The sequence below is a fragment of the Castor canadensis genome, chromosome 7, assembly GCF_047511655.1.
Source record: "Castor canadensis chromosome 7, mCasCan1.hap1v2, whole genome shotgun sequence".
NCBI classification, from domain to species: Eukaryota; Metazoa; Chordata; class Mammalia; order Rodentia; family Castoridae; genus Castor; species Castor canadensis.
In genome coordinates, this window is record NC_133392.1 from 143,974,606 (window position 1) to 143,999,115 (window position 24,510).

Consider the following 24,510-nt stretch of genomic DNA (forward strand, 5'->3'; position numbering starts at 1 on the left):
TCCCACCTCCACTCTCATCCAGCTCCAGCCTTTTGTTTTGGTATAATGGGAGTCCATCCACACCCCAGGTAGATGGGGCTCTAGCTCGTTGCTTGGTCTGTGTTCTATGAGGTGAGTCTGGAATGGGTGATAGCATCCACTGAGGAACCCTAATCTGACCAGGGAGAGCACAGGAAATGGCAGAGTAGACCTCTGCCTCTATCTCTGATAGGCTGGATAGTGTTTGATCTTGACCCTCTATATTTCTAGAATGGAGATAATAGCAAACACCATGAGATGGTTGCCAAGTTAGGTCCAGGCCTATTCCCTAGGACAGGTCCCTCAACAAGGGGGCCTCCTCTTCATTTGCCTTCACCTGATCTCAGAGGGCTCCTGATCTGATGGGGGAGCTACCATGGGAACATTTTGTCTTAAGTGAACAGCCAATTGAGGGCAGGATACAGTCCATGCACCCAGAAACATCTTGAAAATGGAGACCAAGGGGAAACTGACCTCTTGCCACAAAGGGGTCAGTCACCTAGCAATGGGCAACTGTTCCCACAAGCACCAGGTCCTCTCATGCCAAAGAGGCATGTGCTGTTAATTGCCTGCACTTGGCCACCTTGCCTAGCTAACTATTCTTTGTCCTTAGGAATTGGCAGAAGACTCCCTGACTATGGGAAGCTGCTCCAACTCTCTGGCTAGGTCAGGGCCCTCCTCCAGGTCCTCCTTCCATTTTTTTATCCATTGATTCCCATACTCATTCATTCATACATTTGTTCATATAACAAAAACTAAGGCGTACTAACTCTGGGCCAGGTTCCACTCTAGGCACGAGCAGTGCAACATGAACGACTAACATGACTATGTGCCAAGTATGCTGAGGGAGCTCCTCTCTTTGACCCTGTGAAGGGGAGCTTCCAGGTGAGGAACCAGGACACAGGGAAGGTAAGTAACTTTGCCTACATTCCCATGGCTTATCCAGGACCTAGGCCATCCATTCCTTTAACCATTCTACCTGCTAGTGAGACAGACGACCCTCACCCTCTTAACTCATTGTCTGGGCAAAAGAGAGACCAGTATGGTGGGGGGGACCTGGGAACTCAGAGAGAGGCTGCCTAACCCAGGGGCAGAGAGGGTTGCCCCGTTCCGAGGAAGTGATGCCTACCCTAAGACCTGAAAGGCAGCGATGTGGTGTTGGGGTTTTGGGTTTGGTGTTTGCAGTACTAGGGATGTAACCCAGGGCCTCCTGCATGCGTTCTACCATGGAGACACATTCCCAGGCAAGCATGCTGAGGGTGCTCCTCTCTCTGATCCTGTGAAGAACACAGCAACGTATTTTTGAGAAACAAAAATGGCTGTGTGGGAACAGGAAGTAAATGGCAGGCCTAGAGGCAGGAAAGACTTTTTATTACTTGTTTGTCACCCATTCATTCAACAGCTATTTAATGAGCCTAATCACTGTGGACCAGACAGGTACTGAGGGCAGTGGACAAAGAAGACAAGATCTTGTCCTCATTTAGCTTACATTCCAGGGAAGAGGAAAGAAAAAAAAACTAAAAAATAAAACCCTCCTGTGCTGTTTGGAGAAATTGTTACCATGTTAAATGGGACTAGGGTGGGCATCACTGAAAAGCTGCCTTCCCTTCCCCTCCACCACCCATCCAGGTTATTCTGGAGATGGACTCTCTAAAACTATTTGCCCAGGCTGGCTTTGAACCATGATCCTCCTGATCTCAGCCTCCCAAGGTAGCTAGGATTACAGGTGTGAGCCCCTAGTGCCCAGCTGAAAAAGCTGACTTCTGAGTGAAGTCCTGAGGAGGTAAGGAAGGGTGTAGAGGTGTCCTAGGAAAAGACCACGCCAGCAGGCAGACAGCCAGGGCAAGGTTCTGAGGCAGAAGAGTGGCCATGTGGCCAGGCATCACCTGTCACCTGACTGTTTTCCCAGTACCACATGAACCGTAGGGTTGGGGACAAGGCCAGGAGCTCTGCTGTACCAGGTTGCGGCGGAAGTGAGCCACGGCCATGGCTGGGACCAGGAGAACAGGGTGAGAAGTCATTAGATTCTGGAGCTGCTCTGACCATGGTAAAGGGACAGGTTTGCTGATAGATCAGGTGTTAGGTGTGGCCATAAGCAGCATGGGATTTATCGTTCTACTGAGATGGGGAAGCCTGAGGGATGGGTGCCATTTGGGGGGAAAGAAGACTAGAAGTCCAGTTCTGAATCTAAGAGCCAGGTCCCACACATCCTTCTCACTCCAACACTATGACAGTAAAGTCCCACAAAGCCTGACAAATAAGTGTAAGATGGACAGAATCTGGGTGGCTAAGAGACCATAGTCAGTAGGTTAGGGGGTTAGGAGAAAACCTGATCCTGCTCCACTGCCCACCCCAGTCTTGGACCCTGGCTGGCTTGTGCCCATGCCTACATCTGTGCACACACAGGAGCCCTTTCTTCCCTTCATATCTGCAGGGAACCTTCTCAGGCCAGCTGGGTCTGGGCTTGTCTGGACAGCTTGTGGGGTTTGGATGGAGGCAGAGAAGGTGGAGCATCCTGGCATAAAGGACTGAGCTGAGCTCATCCTAAAAATAGATCTCTGGGCACTGTCAAAGGCTTCCAGGCATCTACAGGGCTTTTCAGTGCTTATCAAAGCTGCCAGGAGACCCCATCCTATAGTGGGCAGGACGAAGAGGACAGCATTGAAGAAAGGAGGGCAAGGCTTGACCTTTGATTCACTGTAGGGGGCTTCACAGGCTGAAGCAGACCTTTCTCTGGATTTGAGGACCAGGAAGTGCTCCTGATGGCAACTTGAACTCAGAGCACTGCAGTGTTTTGCTTCCCCAGCCTGGGGGCTGCCTGGGTATAGGGTTGCTTCCTGCCTGAGACTCTTAAGAGAACGAGGGCTATCACCATCATGTGACTTGCTTGGGTCTTCCTTCCTTCTTCATTTCTCTTCAGGATTGGTTCTGACATCTGCAGAGGGAATGCCGCAGTCTTCAGAGAGGAAGGGGCCTGGTATGCTAAATAGTGCTGTTGTTAAGAGCAAGAACCCAAGTGTTTTAAACAAGCTGTGTGTTCCTATACAAATTACTTCGCCTCACTGTGCCTCTGTTTCCTCACCTGTAAAATGGCTCCTTTCTTAAATGATTGCTGGGAAGAGTAGTAAGATATGAATGTACAGCATTCAACTCACCATGTCTGGTACAGAGCAGGCACCTAACAAACAGTATCCTCCCATCCCCTCCTTCCCCTAGACCTAGGGAGGTGTGATGACTTGCCCTAGGACACCTAGCTGTCCATTTGGAGTAGACTAGGACCTGGACTTTGGATTCCCCATCCTGCACCCTGTTTTTGCTGTACCTCCACCTCTGTTCACGAAGAAATATACTTGGCCTGCAAGGGATGACACCTGTGTAAACACATCTACTGTTCTTGTCTGTTGCTGTTGACTCCTCCAGCTCTGGTGCCCCTGGGTGTCTTGCGCAGAATTAGCAAGTGCAGGGGCTCAGAGATTTCAGGATATTTTGGAGTCTCGAGCTTACTTGCTTGAGCACAGATAACCCAAAGAGTCCACATCCTCATAAGACTCTGTAATACCAGCTGCTGTGGGTCTGCATCCTGCCCTCAGCGTGATACTAAGCAGTGCTGGCTGACAGTGGGTCCCCCCACCACCTGGAGTCAACTGTGCAGGGCCAAGGAAGCAATCCAGGGGACCCAGAGATAGGGGTGGGAAAGCAGGACTGGCCTCTGCCTCTCTCCCAAGTACACCCTTTTCCCAAGTCTTTCTTTTCGTTCTTTGGCAAAATTATTTAATGTCAAAAAATTTTTATTTAATAATTTTACAAACAGAATTTGCTTCATGTTTTGATTGGTTCACTGCACATGCACATCAAGGTCACCTCTAAAGCTGATTTTTCTTCTAAGATAGCCTTCTTTAAAAGATGCTTGATCCAGTTGTACTATATGACAAAAACATAAGAAATGATCATACCATAGCCAAGAAAGAGCATCAACTACACACAATTACAAATATTGCAATGTTACACAATATTTGATTCTTACAAAATCTCATTAGCAATGAAGTAGCCATTAGAAAAGTCCTGTGGCTTGCACTGTTAGTTCTACTGGACAATAGTGTTTCCAATATGTTGATTGCTAACAAAGTAACATACAGAAAACCTTGTGGGAAGATTTTTTATGGTCATGTCCACAGCAAATGAGAAACTGGATTTCCATGACCATCTGAGCCTTTGTTTTCTTAGCATCAGCCTAAAGTGGTAGAAGGATTAAGCTTTCCAGATTTGGTTCTGGAATATTCTTTCTCAGAAGTAATCCTGATGCAGGTCGGAAGATGAATTCTCTGATTTCCTAGCTTATCAACACTTGACACTTGACTTTGTAAAGGAAAATTATACAAACCGTGGAAGTGAGGCAGTGAGGAGATGGTGGATGGTCAATCCACTGGTCATTGCCTAACAAGCCCAGATATTTTGTAAGTCTGAGAACTAAGATGCTAATTTGTAGAAGAGATTTTTGTCCCACAGTTGGTATCACTGTGGTATCAAATGACATCTAAGAACACCCAAAGGTCATAAGTCACACACTGCCAAACATTCACCGGTTTAGGATCTCACTAGCACTCTCTGTGCACCATGGACTACCATCAATGAGTCCTGAGCCAGCAGTGTGGATCTGACTGATTTCCTCAGCAAAAAGTAAGATATGGTTTTGTTTTGTTTGAATTTTTTGTTTATTTGTTTTTCGGAGTTATGGATGGAACCAGGGCCTTGTACTTTCTAGGCGAGTGCTCTACCACTCAGCTACACCCCCAGCCCCTGAACTACAACTTTGACTCCTGCTCAATATGTTTTTATTCGATAATTTTTTCAACATCTTGAGGATTGTGATTTGGTAGCTCATTAAGCCTCATTTGCTTTTTCTATAAAATGGAGAAATCCAGGGCTGACACACTTGCTGTCCATGTGCCCTACCGAACTACTAAGATTCAGGCTTGAGGCAAAGCAGGTGGCCCTTCTCCCAGTTTTACAGATGAGGTTAGTAAGGTTCAAAAAGTAAAGTGACTGGGCTCAAGTCTATAACCCTAACTACTTGGAAGGCTAAGATTGGGAGGATCAAGGTTGGAGGCCAGCCTGGACAAATGGTTCTTGAAATCCTTTTTTTCTTTTTTCTTTCTTTTTTGACATTAGTGGGGTTTGAATACAGGGCCTCACACTTGCTAGGCAGGTACAATACCACCCGAGCCATTCCACCAGCCCTGGAAACCCCATCTCCAAAATAACCAGAGGGGATGGGGCTAAAGCAATAGAGCCATTGATTGCAAGCATAAAGCCCTGAGTTCAAACCCTAGTCCCACCAAAAAAAAAAAAAAAAAGATAAAGTGGGTGCCCCAAGGCTGAACAGCTAGAGACTAACAGATCCTGGATTTGAATCACTGTCACAGATTTATTGTGGGACTGTCATCTGAGACACTTGGGGACATGCTTGGCAAACTGAAGAGGTATGTACGCAGGTAAAAACTTGTAGACTACCCAAGTCTGCTTTCTAAGCAACCATACCTGGACACCAACCAGGGTCTGGGCTCCCCTTCCCTGGGAGGTGGGTCTCGTTCCTTCCTGTAGAATGGGTTTCTATTACCCAAAGATAGCCAGAGGTGATTGAGGTGTGAACAGGCATCACACTGCAAACTGAGTTTTGAGCCCTGTCTACTCCTTTGGGTCCTATGTTCACAGCACAGAGGTAGGGCTGGAGATGTGGCTCAAGTGGTAGAGCACCTGCCTTGCAAATGGAAAGCCCTCAGTTCAAAGCACAGTAACACAAAAACAAACAAACAAAAACATGCATGAGGCAGAGAGCTGGCCAAGAGCCGTGAAAAAGTGCATTTCAAACCCTGACCCTGAAAGTCATTCTGTTCTTTTCCTCTAGCATGTTTCTCCTGAATTAGACCCCTTCTGAAGGCTCCAGAGTGCATCCCTCAGAGCAGTTGCTAAACCCTCCCAGAGCAGTCCTGATTGTCAAGGGGTTAATGAGTAGAGCCAGCCTGGCAAGTGTTACCTAGCAATCAGGCTGCTGGAACCCAGGTAATTAACAGTCTGCTTTCCAAAGCAGAGGCAGGAGGATTTATTTCTCTTTTCTCCTCTCTCCTTAGAGATGTTACTTGGCACAGTTTTTGTGGGCTCATTGAGAAGATGTCCCACAAAGGGGTGGGAACTGGGTCTGAGATCCAGCTAGACAGGAAGCAAACCCAGAGGTGGGCTCTGAGGAGGAAGAGAAGAGGTTTCTGTCCTGTTTCTTTCTGGGTCTTGACCTGGCTTTGGGAGCCTGGCTGCAGGCTGGACATTCCTTAATATGTGATAACTGCCATTATAATTGATGGAGCCCTTGCAAGGGCTGGGCCTCTTACATACATTTGGTTCTCACAGGGGCCACTGGAAGAGATAGCCCTCCTATCTCTGCTTCCAGATTAGAGGGAAGATACAAGGCAGTAACATCACCTGTTTAAGGTCACCCAACTAATGGGTGGTAGGATCAGTGACTCAAGCCTTGATCTGTCTGACATCAGATCTGCCAGGGTTTTCTATTTTCTCTTATGGAAGAAGAAGTTGATTTGGTGAGTACATGCCATGTGTGGGGCACTATTTTGGCCACTTTCTGTCTGCCTCCAATCCAATCCTGGGAGCTCTTTACTAAGCCATTAACATCAGAAGCATGACTGGAGAGGAAGCACAGATGTGAATTCCAGAAATAAGGATGAGATAGACCGTAGTTGCCTCTCATAATCCAAATGATGTCCTCACTGGTTGTTCATCAGGTCCTGTTAACACACCTTCGTCCAAACCCTGACACCAGCTTCATTCCCACCTTCCTAGGCTCAGTTGGTATCATTTGGCAATTAGATCATGGCTTTAGAAATCAAAACAACATTGAGATTCTATCTCACCCCTGTCAGAATAGTAATCATCAAGAAAACAAACAACAAATGTTGGCAAGGATGGGGGAGGGGAGAACCCCTTATACACTGTGATTGTACCATATGATCCTGCCATACCTCTCTTGGACATGTAAGTCTGTGTAGAATAGAGATACTGGCACTCCCATGTTTATAGCAGCAATATTCACAGTAGCCTAGCTGCAGAATTAGCCTAGGTGTCCATCAACTGGTGAATGGAATAGAGAAAATGTGGTATATATATATATATATATATATATATATATATATATATATATATCCACACAGTGGAGTATTATTCAGCCATGAAAAAGAATGAAATCATGTCATTTGCAGTGGATAGAATTAGAAATCATCATGTTTGGCAAAATAAGCCAGACTGAGACAAATTTCACATGTTTTCTCTCATATGCAGACTTGAGAACTAAAGAAAAAAAAAGACTGCACAAGTATATAATGACACAGTGTAAAATGGGGGTACTGTTTGGAAGTGAGAACCAGAGGAAGGGCAAGAGGAGAAGGAGAAGGTGGGTGAGTATGTCAAAGTACTCGATATGCACGTGTGAACACAACGAAACCCACTGAAAATTGTTTTAAAAGGGGGAAGGGGAGATAAGAAAGAGCAATAGGGGGGTGAATTTGGCCAAAGCACATTATTTATGGAAACATCACAATGAAACCCCTTTGTACAATTAATCTACACTGATTTTAAAAATCATGGTAATGGGCTGAGGTCTCTGCTTTCCTCTAGTCTCACTGACAAACTCTCCTCAGCAGCCAGACCATGCTACACTACAAACCCTGCCTTCTTGGCTTTGCCTCTGTACTCATAATGGCTTCTTTTCTGCCTTTTTTTTTTGTTCTCCTGTACTGAAGTTCAAACTCAGGGTCTTGAGCTTTAAGCGCTCTACCCCTTGAGCTACGTGACTCTCCCCAACCTTGTTGCTTTATTTATTTATTGGCAGTACTGCGGTTTGAGCTCAGAGCATCATGCTTGCTAGGTAGGTGCTTTACCATTTGAGTCTCTCCGTTAGCCCCCTTGTTGCTTTAGTTTGGTTTTGAGGTAGCATCTCACACTTTTTCCTGGCTCGTTTCAAACTCTGATCCTCTTACCTCCACCTCCTGTCCTCCCTTGTATCTGGAATTACACTTGTGAGACACCATGCCCAACCCACTTTGTGCATTTTGATGCTTTAAACCCAGGCCTTGCCAGAGCTAGCCTGTCCCTAGAGAGGTAGGCCTCTGGCCCTGGAGTGGGCCTTTCAAAGGCACAAACTCCTGCCCAAAGCCTACACCCCCACCTCCTGTGTTGGCTTACGTTCAGGACCACTATTCCTTGCCTTGATTACCAGTGCCAGGGATGGTCCCTAGAAATGATCCAAACTATCTAATCCTAACCTGCCTGCCTGCTTCTTCTGTTCCTTCCCAACGAGACCACAATAAAGAATCCTGTCTGTGTTTCCCCTAGTTCCTCAGTCTCCTGACTGTCCTAGCACTTCTCTGGGTATCCTTTCCCCCATGACCTAATATGGTATCTATGAATAGAACAAGCCATCTTTTCAATAGCAGTCATCCTCTGATGACTTGACTTGGCATACCCATGCCATACCTGAATGATAATACAGCCTATATTTTTAAGCCAGGACCAATGGCCTCCAACAGACTTAAAAATAAATCCCAGCTTCTTTCTGTTAGCCTAGAAGGCTGTCTATGGACTAGCACCTGCCCCACCCCTGCTCACTTGGTCCTACTGCCTGCTCTCTGTTCCTCAGACCCTACAAAGCTGTATTGGCCTTTGGGCCTTTCCCCTGGCTGTTCCCTCTACCTAGAACATTCTTACACTAGAGCTCAGCCTGGTAGCTTCTATTTTTTTTTCAGTACTGAGGTTTGAGCTCGGAGCCTACACCTTGAGCCACTCCACCAGCCCTTTTTTGTGATGGGTTTTTTTGAGATAGGGTCTCCTGGAACTATTTGCCTGGGCCGGCTTCAAACCATGACTCTCCTGATCTTTGCCTCTTGCATAGCTAGGATTACAGGTGTGAGCCACTGGCACATGGTAGCTTCATATCAAAGTCCAGGAACTCAGCAGACCAACCTAAGAATAGTCACCATGAAGGAATAGTAACGGCACAAGCAAAGGGAAATAGCCTCAGTAAGTGCAGATAGCTGGGTGTGTGCATATTTAGGGACAAGTGGACCCACTGGATGCAGAGGAGGAGTGAATTTGGCTGGCAGGAGGAAGTTGACCTAGATCTGGGAGGGCTTCTGCATAATCTTTGTGGTCCTACAAACAGGCCAGAATTTTTTTGGGGGGGAGGGGGGAGAAGTGGGGGTGGTTCTGAGGATTGAACCCAGGGCCTCATGCTTGCTAGACAAGTGCTCTAGCATTTGAGCTACACCCCTAACTCTTCTGTTTTGAGGTGCTCCTGCTGGGCCTCAATCTTGCTATCCTGCCTCTGCCTCCTAAGTAGCTGGGGTTGCAGAGGTATATGCTACCACACCAAGCTCCTAGAAGGACTTTGAATAGTAATTTTGACAGTACTGTTAGTAAACTTTCCACTCTTACCCCATTCCAGTACCCAGGAGGCCAGCTGTGCTCTGTAGGCTGGCAAACCTTCACCAGGCGTTTGATGGGCTCATTGATAACAAGGCAGGGAGCCAGAACGAGAAGGCTGGGAGCAGGAATTGGGGCCTGCCCTGGCCTCTGGCATCTCTAAACTAGTCCAGCCACCACAAATCATTTCTGATGAGAGATTCTGGGAAGCAGGATGCTTCTGAGGCCAAGTAAACTCCCAAAGGCCTGGAAGGAGTCAGAAAGCAGAAAGGATAACGCTCTCACCAGCTTCTCTCTTCCATTAAAGAAGCCCACTTTGCCTGGACTCCTTCCTCTGGGCTCCATAATCCCTGCTCCTCCCAGCTAGAGCTCTGGTGACTAACTTGGGGGTTATTTTCCCAGCTCTACAGTTAGGCCTAACAGAGGGAGAATGTAGGAGCCCCTCCAAGATCCAAATTCTTGCCCTTTCCCTCCAGCCAGGCATCAATGGATGGTAGCAGGATAGTTAGATGGGAGTTTAAATACTGGCTTTGCCAGTAATTAACTAGAAGACTTTGGACAAGCCAAATGATCTCAAATGTACCTCAGTTTCCTGACAAATGGGGGATGGAGCTACTGACCTTTCAGACTAACTGTGCTAATTGAGATTAGGAATGCTAAGCACTCAGCACAAACACGTTTTGTCCAGCACTGGACACTGGTGTTTGGAGCTCATCAGGTAGATGATAGTAGAGATGGAGTGAAGTGTTGGGAACCAAAAGCCACAGTCTGACAAGGTCACTGTGGCTTAACAGCATTCCGACAAGGTTGATATGTGCAGGTGCACCGTGTCTCTATCATGGTGGGAAGAAACGCCAAATCATTTCCCTTGATTGCAAAGAAGTTTATACTTAGTCAAGGACACTGGCAGTAAGAATGCAGGGTGGTCAAAACAGAAAGGTTGTAATGAGGTCAGAGTTTTTGGTGTTTAAGTCTCCTCCTCTTTTGTATAAAGCTTGCCGAGAAAAATAAAAATTTGCCAGTTTGGTCATCAGCCTTCTGGCTCTCTCGATATGTGTCTTGTCTGTTCATTCCTTCCCTGAGCCCTTTTCAGGTTTAGGACCCTTGTGATCCCAGCACATGGCACCGGAACAGGGACCTGAATAGAGGCTTGAGGTAAGGAAGGCTCCGGAGGGGAGCACAAACATAATTTTAGCTTCAGTTCAGGGATACATTGAGAGAGAAATGGGCCAACAAGAAAATAAGGAGTGGGTTCTCTACAGAAATTTTATGTTCATTGTTGTGTAGTAGAGGTTGTAAAGTGTCTAAAAGTCAATTAGAGAGGTTTTTGTCTTATGTTCAAAATGTGTGTCCTTGGTTTCCTGATAAGGGAACTGTTAACATGAAAACATGGGAGAGGGTGGGGCAGCGGATAAAAGATTATTATAGTGCCAGGGACCTACTCGAGTCCCTCTAGATGCCTTCTCTTTATGGAACCTGATTAGAGATTGCCTTGATCCTCTGTCTGAGGTTGTCATTATTCTGCCACTGAGAGGCAACCGGGAGGAGATTCCAAAGAGAGAAATTGAGATACAAACTTCCCCTTTTCTCTCTCTTTTGGACCTAAATCTGCCACCTCCCGATGAGTCCCTTGGTCATCCTCCGGAGGAAGATTTTGTTCCTGACTCTGATATCTTGTCCCCAGAGAAAGAGGCCAAATTGGAAGAGGAGGCTGTGCAGTATCATGACTCTCCTACTATAATGCACCTTCTTAAAAAATTATGTCTCCAAGGCCCCAAAAGTAGTTTCTTTTCAGCCACTTCATATGGGCCCTGTGATAAGTGACTGTGAGACTTTTGATCTTTCCCCTTTACAAAAGGCTATGCAGGAGGCTAGGCAGCAGGGAGAAGATAGGAGGGGATTCCATCGCTTCCCTATTCGGTTACCAGGGAATCAGCGAGTCTATGAGGCTTTGCCCTTTACAATTTTTAAAGAACTGAAAGTGGCAGTGACGCAGTATGGACCTACTGCTCCTTTCACTCTGGAAATAGTGGAAACATTGGTCAGCGAGACTTTGCCTCCCGAAGATTGGAAGGCTATAACCAAAGCTTGTCTTTTAGGAGGTGATTACCTGCTATGGTGATCTGAGTTTCAACATAGATGCCTTGGTCAAGCCGATAGGAATCCGGGCACCTAGATCCCCTTTGCTGCTGATCAACTGTAAGGCCAATGGGGAAGCGTGCAGCAACAGCTGAATTTCCCCAAGGAATACTATAGGCAGGTAAATACTTTGGCTGAGCAAGCCTGGAGGCGACTTCCTTCTTCGGGTTGAAAGACAGAGGAGCTAAGTAGAATCAGGCAAGGGCCAGATGAACCCTATCAGGATTTTGTTTCCCGGTTGTTGCAAGCTGCAGGAAGGTTGGTGGTAGAGGGAGAAGCAGGAATGATCTTAGTAAACAACTGGCTTTTGAGAATGCTAATGCTGCTTGTCAAATGGCCATTCGGCCCTATAGAAAAAAGGGAATTTTGGCAGATTATAATAGATTGTTTGCTGACATAGGACCTTCCTATTTGCAAGGTGTGGCTATGGCCACTGCAATAATGACACCACTGCAATTATGGAAAACAATCCATCAATCCAGCAAGTGGTCTCAAGGAAATTGTTTTAACTGTGGAAAACCTGGACGTTTGGCTAAGCAGTGTCCTCAGAAGTCAGGGGGAACCTCCAAGCCTATTCCTTCTGAAGCTGGAGGACAAATGCTGCTTCCTCCTGCGCTTTGTCCGAGATGCGAAGAGGACGGCATTGAGCAAATCAATGTTGCTCTCGGTATACTGCTGAGGACCAGCCCATCACCTATTCAATCTAGTCCATGGCAGGGAAACTCCCTCAGGGGCCTGGCTGCCCTCCCCTTCAAACAATGGCAGCAATAACATTCAATTCAGCTCAGGATCCAAACATGGGATTTCAGATCTTCAACCAGCAACCCCTGAAAGTATGGGACTGGACCTCAGCCCCGTCTCCAGAGTCATATTAACCCCTGAAATGGGCACTCAGGCCATTCCTACAGGGATTTTTGGGCCATTGCCTGCAGGTAGTGTTGGCTTGCTTTTAGGACAAGGTGGTATGACCATGAAGGGACTTCATGTCTTTCCAGGCGTAATTGATTCCAACTTTTAGGGGGAAATTAAAGTCATGGCTCGTACTCTCTCCACCATTGTTACCCTCACTCCTGAGCAAAAATTGGCGCAGCTAATTCTAATTCCTTATCTTTTGGGCTCAGCTAGGGTATTAACCAATCAACCTTGGGGGACAAAAGAGTTTGGGTCCTCCGATAAAGCTTATTGGATTCAACAGATCAGAGACTCTCATCCAGAGTTAGAGCTTAAAATTAATGGTAAAAAACTTACAGGGTTAATTGATACTGGAGCAGATGTTTTACTGCTTTCTTTGTTTGATTGGCCTGATGCCTGCCTGGCTGTTGGAAATGTAGGCCCCAAAAGTGACCACGTGGAGAGGAATGATCTGGCCAAGAGATTCTTTATTGCTAGTGGGAGAGGGAGAGAGCCAAGAGAGCCAAGGGTGGGGGGGCAGGGGCTTAAATACCCCTCAGTGGGACTCGGCATGATCTGATTGGTTAGGATCTTATGGTTCATGCTGATTGGAGGTTGGGGCAGAAGGAGGATTCAAGCTAGACTTGAGGCAGGACCGTGACCCTGGGAAATGGAAGCTTAAGGGTGCAGTAAGAACCGAAACCTATTGGCACCATTATTGCCAACATTCCTCCCTTTTTTGTTTGTTAAGGAAGGGGGATCGTGTTCACTCTGGATTCTTCGAGCTGGCAAGGGGCGGCGTAGGGGAAGGGAGGGTTAGTTGGCAAACAGTGTTGGGGTGCTGAGCCTCATGATGGCGTACACCCAGGCTCCAAAAATGAAGATTTCCTCTTCCCTGAAGTTGATGAAGGTCCCTTGTAGCCATAGGTCACAAAGAGTCTCGAGCCAGTCCTCCGACCTCAGCATGGTGGGTATCAGCCAACTATCCTGGCGTTTTGGAGAGGTTGGTATCCCTGGAGGTACAACTGGTTACATTTTTGATTAGCAGTAGCAGACATGTGGTATGACACAAGGGAGGAGGCTTAAGAATAGGAGAGCAAGATCATAGGCATTAGGACGGGCATTGGCCAGGAGAACCACTGTGAGATGTTGTTCCCTAGACAATTTCAAGAGTCCTCCAACTACAGAGAGACAAATGAGTGGCCATACATTATCTAAGACCCAAATGGGAATATTAGGAGGAGCATAAAAAGGTGTTTGTTCAGGGACTACCTACCTAGGGATCTAAATTCTGCAAAATCCTATAACTGCCAGGAAAGCTGTAAGCTGTCTTATGGTATGGGGGTTGGGAAACAGAAGATTGGGTTGATGCATTTATGACTCAGGGAGTGAGTCTGTCCCTTTAAGGCCACACCTAAGTAGGTGACCTGTGGGAGGCAGGAGCTGTCAGGATTTAAATGTAACACTCTTGGATAAAAGAGAGCTTTACCTCATTATTTTATATAAATTGACACCTTTAACCTTTAAATGTTTGTACCATATTTAGATAAAGTATAACATAACACTGTTACAAGGTGGTCATTTAAGACACATAAGCAAATATGTAAATGAACTCTGATTTAGTAGTACTTAATGCTTGACAAGATCAGCAGAAAACACAAATTTCTTTGATAAAATCTTTCTCTGTAATGGTTTTTTGTAGATGTTACTCAGAGCAGAACAATATTAAGATAACCTTGTTATTTCATAGACATAGAGGATTTATTTTAGTTTGACATGACCCTAAAAATCTTTTAGGCAACTCTTAGATTATATTCAACTTTAACTTTATCACACACCGAAGCTTTATTATACACTTTTCAAACTTACTTAGACCTTCATACAACATACTAAACCCTTTGATGGTTTGTCCTTATCCTTCCTATTTGAAACAATCTTTAGGACAAATCCTTCTTTACAAAATCCCTTCTCATCCAAAAACCCATTCCTTTTTTCTTTAACTTCTCAAAAAATACATTTATTACCTGTCTATATCCTTTCCAGTTGTTTACTTTGCAACTTATATTTTAAAATTAACTTTTATAAGAATTTTAAATTTATTGTAGGGGCTGGAGCAACTAATTAGTAGTCCTTATTGTTTTTAGGAATAGGCATAAAGCCTCATCATCCTCCAGGCTTGAGGGGATATTGTTTTGGGTGTGGAAACTGTGAGGGATTTTTGAGTTTTATTTGAATAGGGAGGGCTGTCATGACTCACCCTACACTCATCTCATCAGTCCACACTGTGGGATCTATTTGTTCCTGAAGGAGAGGACTGGAGATAGCTGCCTGGGGGGAGGAGAATTTGAGCTTTTAATTGAGCTAGTAAATCCCATCCCAGCAGGGACACAGGAGTTTTAGGTACTATGAGGAAAGAGTGACAGAAGAGGAGGTCTCCCCAAGAGCAGGCCAGAGGCCAGGTAAACTAGCGTTCTAGGGGCTGGCCAGATTTGCCCCGAACGATAACTTTTGTCATTGGACCAGGGACCAGGAGAAAAAGGTAAAATAGAGAGACGGGCTCCACTGTCTAGGAGGAAAATGGCCTTTTGTTTTTCTGCCATTATGGCTCCTCAACATTGATGCCAAGAAGTGGAGTGTGGACAGGAGGCTTAGACCCATCAATCCAAAGAAGATGGCACCTCGCCTTCCATCTGGTGACGGGGGCACTTAGACCTCCAGTGGTTACCCTTGCAGAGGGCAGGGTCCCAGCTGGGGGCAGGGCTGTCTCCCGGGCTGTCCCCCTGCAGAAGTGCCCCTCCTGTCCATCATGGTATCAAGTTCAGGATACAGGCCCCAGTTGGGTGGGGCCCTCTCTGAGAGCAGCAGTGAGGCCATGGTGTCTCTTATCTTTTTCTCTCCTGTTACTAAGGTCCTGGACATACAGACATAGCCATAAATACAGACATGGCTAGCTGTATTACTTGGCTCAATGACTTTTCCCTTCAGCCACAGTCTGAGTTTTTTACGAATATCTGCGACTGACTGTTAAATTTATCTTTGAGGAGAACCTCTCTCACCTGTGACTCTGAGTCCACCATGGTATGCTTTCTGATAGGCTGTTGCTGTAAAGTAAAGTTGTTATTTTACATTGACACCTGACACTCTGGAGAGCAAGTCTCTGAACTGTTCTGGGCCTCAGTTTCCTCACTTGAAGAATGAGGGATCTGGTCTAGGTTAAACTATGTTTTCTACTATGAGATGGCTGAAGTGACATTAATGCCACTTATCTTCTTTACCATTTTTTATTTTTTTTTAGTAATGCTGGGGAATTGAACCCAGGGCTTTGCACATGCTGGGCAGACGTTCTCCCATTGAGCTACTTCCTCAGCCCCAAATATTATTTTTATCATTATTTCTTACTTTGGCTGTACTGGGCTTGAACTCAGGACTTTATGGTTGTAAGCTGCACTCTACTGCTTGAGCCTTATAATCCTTTCCAACCTGAGTGGCCTGGGCCAGAACCTATTGCTTTTCTAATGAGAGAAATTTGTATAGGGGACCTCAGTTTACTTTTTTTTTTTCTTTTATAGAAAAGGTCTAATTGGAGTATGGTATTGTAATTTAAAGAACCCTGTGAAGGTCACTTCTCTTGGTCACCCAAGGCATACTGAGGCGAGGCCTCAGTAAAAGCTTCCAATATCCACCAGCCAAAGACTGGAAGATGCAGATCCCATCTAGAAAGAACAAAACGTTAGTGATCCTGTCTTTTAGCTAACAGCAGGCAGCCTCTTTAATAAAGGCTACCTTTTTAACAAATCATTTGTACAGTTAGAGAAGGGCATTCAGAGGGCATTTCAGGCCAGTAACAGTGCCATACGGGACAACTAGTGTTAATATTTGGAGGGAAAAATTTATGATGAGGCCAAAGGTATAGAAAATTCTTAATGAGAAATTTAGAGACCACAGTAATGTCTATTTTGCTATTTCTGGAACTATAACCTCGAGCTAACAATTGGCTTACAAGGGCTGGGTCTGATACCCTGAGGTGTGAGGTGGGGCTAGGAGCAGGACTTGTGCAAGGCGCCACTCCCTCCACACACACCTGGGACAAGTGACCCTGACTGCCTAGGCCTGATTCTGCAGCCTGTCGCCCCTCCCCCCTTCCCGTGTACTCTGTGCGCGTTTATTCTAGGGGAAGTGGCAGCAGACTGCAGCCTTTGCCACATGTGGCTGGTGGCCCAGGATGTACTGGGTCTTCTCTCTATGGATTTTCTTAGCTATGGCAGGTGTTTTTGCTGTGTCCAGAAGCCGGCATCCTGTGCACAGGTGTGCCCATTTGCTTTCCCTCCTCCCCTTGTGGGGGCGGAGTTAGAGCGTGAGCGTGGCAGCTGCAGGTTTTTGTAAGCACTTTTGTAAAGCAGCTAATTTAAAGTTACTTTAGACTGAGAGGCCTGGCAAACTAGTTGGAATAGCTTAAGTCATAAGGTACCATGCTACAGGTTTTTCAAGGGAGGCAGGGTCCCAGTAAGCCCAGGGAAGGGAAGGCAAACAGAGACAGAGGACATGTGGTGAGACCATGGAGGAGGCAGAAAAGGTGTGCTGACATCTTAGGTAAGGGAGGGGAAGGCAGAGCCTGGAGGCATGACACGCGCTTAAGGGATTAGCCATCACCTGTGTCTCCAGGTTGCTCCCATTGGTTGGTACTGGCAGGCTTTCAGCAAAATGAAACCTCCACTCTCCAGTCACCGAATAAAGCATGAGCTCTCTCAGAGCTGGAATTGCCTTGAGGCCAGAATTGGCAAGGAGTGGCTTGCTTAACTCCATGACAGGGAAAGGTTTTCAGGAAGATAGGAGGAGATAGGTATGGTAAGCAGTGCAAGAAGTCTGTTTACGTGGGGAAGGAGGAGGTTTGGGAGAGGAATTGGCTGATTTAGAAACTGGTTTACAGGCTGATAGAATCTGTGCAGGGGAACAGAAAGTACAGAGGGAAGATTTGAAGTCAGAGAGCCAGATTTAGACGGAGGTATGAAAAGGCTTGGACATAATGGAATCTCTCCCCATCGTCCCTATTGCTCACAGTAGTTATATGTCCTGTAAAAGGTTGGGATTTAAAGACCCAAAAAGGGGCCAGTGACTTTGGTTGTCTAAAGGATAAGTGGGCCAGATTTGAGTGCAAAAGCAGATTAAATTTTTTGGTTTTACGTCTGGGGTCAAACCCAAGGTGTCTAAATTATTGAGGAGGCATCTCAATGGGGAGTCAGACGGCAGAGAAGATGTAGAGGCACCCATTATGAGGGACCCAGTCCTGGAATGGGAGAGGAGGATATTATGTACTGTGGAGTGTCCTCGCACAGCACAAATATCCGAGAAAACGCAAAGCACATGAGAATCAGCCGTGACTGAGTTCAGGTGGTTTGCAAGGTGCCGCTGATGGGCCAAGGGCTATGGGTCACCTGGACCCAGGCTTTTTGACAACGGGTCTCTGAGACCCATGACAAAATGGATCCAAGCCTGACAAGGAAGGGAATCCCTCTACCGCCTGAGCCGCCTAGAGATAGCCAAACAGGGGGAGTGTTGAAAACCCCGGAGACACCGAAGGGAGAGACCACAAAGGGAGCCCAAGAAGGGTATGTGGACTCACCAAAGAATGTCCAGTGTTGGATGCAAGCAGGGCGATCGGGAGGATGAGTCCTGGCCAGTCACATCCTCAGGGTGGACGTGGGGTGAGTTGGAATGGGGATCCCACCAGGATTAGTGTGGAGCCCCCATCCGAGTCACGGCACCAAGTGTAAGGAAATATAGGCCCCAAAAGTGACCACATGGAGAGGACTGATCTGGCCGAGAGATTCTTTATTGCCGGGTGGGAGAATAGTTGACTGATACCTACCATGCGGAGGTCGGAGGATTGGCTCAAGACTCTTTACGACCTATGGCTACAAGGGACCTTCATCAACTTCAGGGAAGAGGAAATTTTCATTTTCAGAGCCTGGGTGTACACCATCATGAGGCTCAGCACCCCAACACTGTTTGCCAACTAACCCTCCCTTCCCCTACGCCGCCCCTTGCCAGCTCGAAGAAGCCAGAGCGAACACAACGCCCCCCTTCCTTAACAAAAAAAAAAAGGGAGGAATGTTGGCAATAATAGCGCCGATAGGTTTCAGTTCTTACTGCACGCTTAAGCTTCTGTTTTCCAGGGTCAGGGTCCTGCCTCCCAGGGTCACAGTCCCGCCTCAAGTCTAGCTTGAATCCTCCTTCTGCCCCAACCTCCAATCAGCATGAACCATAAGATCCTAACCAATCAGATCATGCTGAGTCCCACTGAGGGGTATTTAAGCCCCTGCTTCCTGCTTCGCTCTCTTGGCTCTCTCCCTCTCCCACCTGGCAATAAAGAATCTCTTGACCAGATCACTCCTCTCCATGTGGTCACTTTTGGGGCCTATATTTCCTTACACTGGCCAAAACTCAGCTTTGTGGCATTGGGCAGAGCCAGTCTCCTTATCAAAGTTCTTCATTTCTTCAGTGGGAGGATCTGGAGGGAAATACTGGTTACTTTCAGCCATGTATCCTATCACGTCTCCCTAATAATTTATGGGGATGTGATGCACTAAAGGGTATGGGGCTATTGCTTGTTAGTCCTAATACCCAAGTTACTCAAATAATGTTAAATCAAGGTTCTGACCCACAGGCAGGACTGGGTGTCATGCATCAGGGTATAACTCAGCCCACTGAGCCCCTCCAAAGAAATAATCAACATGGTTTGGGGTTTAAACATTTTTTACAGGGGCCCTGATGACTCTTCCACTACAGACTGCTGATGCAATTACCTGGCTGTCAGACAATCCTGTCTGGGTGGATCAGTGGCCCCTTACTAAGGAGAAGTTAGCTGCCGCTCACCAGTTAGTGTAGAAGGGCATAGTGAACCTACTAATAGCCCCTGAAATACTTCCATATTTGTAATAAAGAAGAAGTCAGGTAAATGGAGGCTCTTGCAGGACCTGCGAGCTATTAATAAAACTATGCAGAGTAGCGGTTCTTTGCAACCAAGTCTTCCTTTTCCTAGTGCCATTCCTTTACATTTTCATTTAATTGTTATAGATTTGAAAGATTGTTTTTTCACTATACCTTTACACCCTAATGATTGTCCCAGGTTTGCTTTCATCTTGCCAGCCATTAACTTCAAGGAACCCATGCATAGATTTCAATGAAAGGTATTACCCCAAGGTATGGCTAATAGTCCTATCCTGTGTCAAAAATTCATTGCTCAACCTCTTGCTCCTATCCGATTGCAGTTCCCTGATGCTTACATCATTCATTTTATGGATGATATCCTTCTTGCTTCTTCAGAGGAGAGTCAATTACATCTTATCTTTGATAATACTTGCCATGCTTTGGTTGCTTTTGGGTTAAGTATTGTCACAAAAAAGGTTCAAAAGCAAGCCCCCTATTCGTATTTAAAACATATTGATGGTCCCGGATATAACCAACACACCCTCAACTTAGATTTGACAGTTTAAAAACACTTAGTGACTTTCAAAAACTTTTGGGTAACATTAATTGGATTTGTCCTACCTTAAAGCTAACTACTGGAGATCTAAAGACTCTTTTTGATGTCCTCAAGGGAGACTCTGACCCCTTCTCTCCATGGATACTGACACCATACAGATGATTTCTAAAGCCCTTTGTCTGATGCAGGTCACCTGGATTGATCTTGCAGAACCTCTTTATTTGCTCTTGAAGAATACCCCAACTGTTACTGTGGCAGAAACATGAGCCCTTGGAATGGCAGCACTTACCTGTTTCTTGGTCTCGTACCCCCTTAACACCTTTCCATACCCTCATTTCTTCTCTTATTGTAAAAGGCCGTCTTCGTGCCCGGCAGCTTTTTGGTCTTGACCCTGATATTGTTGTTCCGTTTACTAAAACACAGGTATCCTGGCTTTTTCAATCGTCAGAAGACTGGCAGGTAGCACTGGCTGATTTTCCAGGACAAATTTCTTTTAAATTATCCAGCAAACAAATTAATCCATTTTTACAAAAATAACTCTTTTATTTTTCCTCAGATTATTCGCAAAACTCCTATTCTTCAGGCTAGGTTGATATTTACTGATGGCTCTGCCAAAGAAGCAGCTGCTGTTGTCACTGATGGACGAGTTCACACTAGGAACTGCCCTCCTAGGTCTGCACAGCGTGTTGAGCTACATGCTATTTTGCTTGCTTTTGAAATCCTTTCTAATTATGCTTTTAATCTTTTCACAGACAGTCAATATCTTTATCAGGTATTATGTACTATTGAAACTGCATTGATCTCCCAAACTGCAGATAAAGAATTATTTCACCTGTTCCTCCAGTTACAAGCTTTTATTCATCACCGTTCTGTTCCCTGCTTTGTTGGTCACCTCTGTTCACATACTAATTTACCTGGCCCCTTGACACAGGGAAATGCCATCGCAGATGCTGCTACACAGTTGGTATTTGTTTTGCAACAGGCCCAGGATTCTCATGCCCGTCATCGCCAAAACACTGACGCACTCAAAAAACAATTTGGTGTTTCCAGGGAAGCAGCACACCAGATTGTTCGCAGCTGTACTTCGTGCCCACAGCATTTTTCTGTTCCAACTTTTGACATCAACCCTCAAGGTTTGTTACCTGGCCATTTATGGCAGATGGACGTTACTCACATCCCTGAGTTTGACCAACTGCAGTTTGTACATATTATCATAGATACCTTTTCTCACTTCCTTGTAGCTACTGCATGAACTGGAGAGGCCGTCAAGGATGTTGTAGCCTATTGTCTTCATGCTTTCTCTATTTTAGGAATTCCAAAATGCATAAAAACAGATAATACTCCTGACTATACCTCCAAATCTTTCTTTTCTTTCTGTTTACATTTTGGTGTTAATCTTAAAACAGGCATTCTCTATAATCCTCAAGGTCAAGGTATTGTTGAGCATACACACCAAACACTTAAAGCTCAATTATTAAAACAAAAAGGGGGAATAGAGTATGCCACTCCTGCTAATAGACTTAATCACACTCTTTTTGTTTTAAATTTTTAAAATGTAGATAAACAGGGACAGTCAGCAGCAGAAAGATTTTGGGGCCCTTCTAAACAGACTCATCTTCTGGTCATGTGGAAGGATCCACTGACAAATCAATGGATGGGCCCCGACCCTATGTTAATGTGGGGTAGAGGCTTTCTTTGTATTTTCCCCAGGGATGCTGATTCTCCTCATTGGATTCCAGAAAGTTTGGTAAGACATCGTGAGTTCTCCGGTGATGCCCAAAGCGGTGGACGATATCAATTGAGGAGTGAAAAGGATGAGAATAACTCGGACATTGCCCTTTGTCCAGTAAAGAAGGCACATAATACCCATGCCTCTCCTCTGCCTACTTGGGGTCAAGTCAAAAGTTGGCCCCAGAGGGCAAGGAGTTGCTGCGACGTACGTCACAACCTCAGACGTCGGAGGCCTTGTTTTTGGCCATGGTTGCCATACTCTCCTGTCAGGTGTGTGGGACTTCTGGAGAAACTTACTGTTCATACTTCCCCAATCCCACATTCTTCATCCTGTGTCATGGAGTGACACCGGTATCAAGATTTCTACTAACGATACTGCTTTATTGGAGGGCTCTGACTCTTCCCATATTCCTTATCAATGGGCTGCCTTCATTTATTCTCCAGGGTCATTTTCTCCTCTTTTGTGTTTATCCTGGAATGATGGCATTGCATGTTTGGATGTTCAATTAACTACTCAAATTTCTAGTGCCTTGGGCTCGCAAGATGATTTTACTAAATTACATTGACATACTATTATTAAGATGGGATTTCCCAGTCATTATTCTCTTGATCAACCAGGGCTACCTGTGAGCCTTTCTCCTTGTCCTGATCTGGATGAGAAGTTTTATGGAACTCCTTCTTGGTTGGATTGTGCATACCCAATAATTGTTAAGCGACCCTTGGATAGGTACGGGACACATGAACATCTCTGGGACTGGTATCAAAGACAACCTATGTCTACCCATGAGGAGGATTGGGTCACAACTACAGGATGGATCTAACCCATATTGGTTATGTCTTCTGGAGTGCTGCAAAAGGATATTTGGTGGTTGGTAGCAGCTATGGGTCCTGTGACGGTGTCATCAACACAGCACTATCAGATTGTATATCATAATATAACTGCTTGTATCTCTCCACCTTATCTTTTACTAAAAGGTCACGTCACGATAGCTGAATGTAGTAATAGAACCCCTTACCCTGACTATGACATTACCTGTGAGCATTGTATTTTAACTAATTGTATTAATAACTCAAGACCTCTAGATCAAAAAAGGATACTGATAGGGAAGCAGCCTGCCTTAGTTATGCTGCCTGTGCAGATAAATGGTACTTGTTATGACAATCCAGGAGTACAGGCTTTACTGGAAATTCAAAAAGATTTAACCAGGCACAAAAGAGTCATTGGCCTTATTATTGCTGGAGTATTGACTCTGGTGTCACTCATTGCTTCTGTTGTGGCATCCACTGTAACCTTGTCACAAAGTATCCAAACAGCTCATTGTGTTAATCATTTGGTTAAAAATGTGTCTTTAACAATAATATCTCAAAAAGCTATTGACAAAAAGATTGAGACATGATTTGATCCCTTAAAATAAGTAGTTGTGTTGCATCGGAATAAGGAACAAGCCATAAAAACCCGTGTCTCCCTCACTGTCACTCTTCCTACCAATGGATTTGTGTCACAGCTAAACCTTATAATGAGTCTCAGTGGAGCTGGAATGTATTAAACAGCATTTAAAAGGAGTCTGTCTCATACTAACCTGAGTTTAGATTTAGTTGCTTTGCATCAAGAAATATTAGACATACAAAACAGTAATTTGCCTACCATTCAACCATCAGATGTGGCCACCCAGGTGTTAAATGCTTTAAAACATTTTAACCCCTTTAACATATTAAGACACTTATTTTTGGATTACGCTTGAAATGGCTTTTCTAATTTTACTTATTCTATTTCCAGTCATCCGCCGAATTGGCATGTACCAGCTCTTCAGATTAACAGCGGACCTTCACCATGTTCAATTAAAAAATATAAAGAGAGATGTTGGGAACCAAAAGCCACAGTCTGACAAGGTCGCTGTGGCTTAGCAGCATTCCAACAAGGTCGGAATCTGCAGGTGCACCAAGTCTCTATCACAGTGGGAAGGACGCTAAATAGTTTCCCTTGACACTGGCAGTAAGAATGCAGGGTGGCCAAAACAGAAAGGTTGTAACTAGGTCAGAGTGTTTTTGATGTTTAAGTCTCTTCCTCTTTTGTATAAAGCTTGCTGAGAAAAATAAAAATTTGCCAGTTTGGTCATCAGCCTTCTGGCTCTCTCGATATGTGTCTTGTCTGTTCTTTCCTGTCCCGAGCCCTTTTCAGGTTCAGGGCCCTTGCCATCCTGGCAGTGAAGGTGGATGTTATGGTTTGGATAGGAAGTGCCTCCCCCAAGGCTGTTGGGAGGTGATTGGATCATGAGGGTGCTAACTTCATCAATGTGTCAACCCAATGATGAGTTCATATCGAATGGGCAATTAGGAAGTGAGACCTGATTGGAAGAAGTAGGTCATCAGGGACATGTTCTGAGGGGTGTATCTTGTCTCTGGTCCCTTCTGGGTTGTCCTCTGTTTCCTGTCTACCATGAGGTGAGTCACTTGGCTCCACTGCATTCTCCCCACCACGCACGGGCCCAGAAACAATGATCATGGACTGAAATCATGAGCCAAAGTAAATCCTTCCTCCTTTTGAGTTGTTTATGTCAGTTATTTTGTCACAAGGACAAAAGGTGACCAAAACAGTGGACACTGGATGGATCACATAGTTTTATTACATATTTCTGCTGAAGAGACAGCACTTGTCATAGAGGGGTGACAGGGCAGGATTGGCGAATGTTATATCCCCAAGCAGTTAGCTGTGTCTGGAGTGAGCAGTGATCAAGAATGAGGAGATGAGATTAAAAAAATATATC

General features: G+C 45.4%; 1 long non-coding RNA gene and 1 pseudogene across 2 annotated transcripts; one reads left to right on the forward strand and one right to left on the reverse strand.

Moving 5' to 3' along the window:
* Positions 1-4,112: 4,112 nt before the first annotated feature.
* LOC141425331 (small nucleolar RNA SNORA32) lies at positions 4,113-4,221 on the reverse strand (annotated as a pseudogene).
* Positions 4,222-10,432: 6,211 nt separating this feature from the next.
* LOC141425003 (uncharacterized) lies at positions 10,433-23,878 on the forward strand. 2 transcript variants are annotated; one of them, XR_012450029.1, is made up of 3 exons: positions 10,433-10,656; positions 20,997-22,015; positions 23,523-23,878. It is a non-coding gene; the product is annotated as an uncharacterized lncRNA (long non-coding RNA). The 2 variants fall into 2 exon arrangements; XR_012450028.1 differs by having other exon boundaries at positions 20,997-23,878.
* The last annotated feature ends 632 nt before the right edge of the window (positions 23,879-24,510 follow it).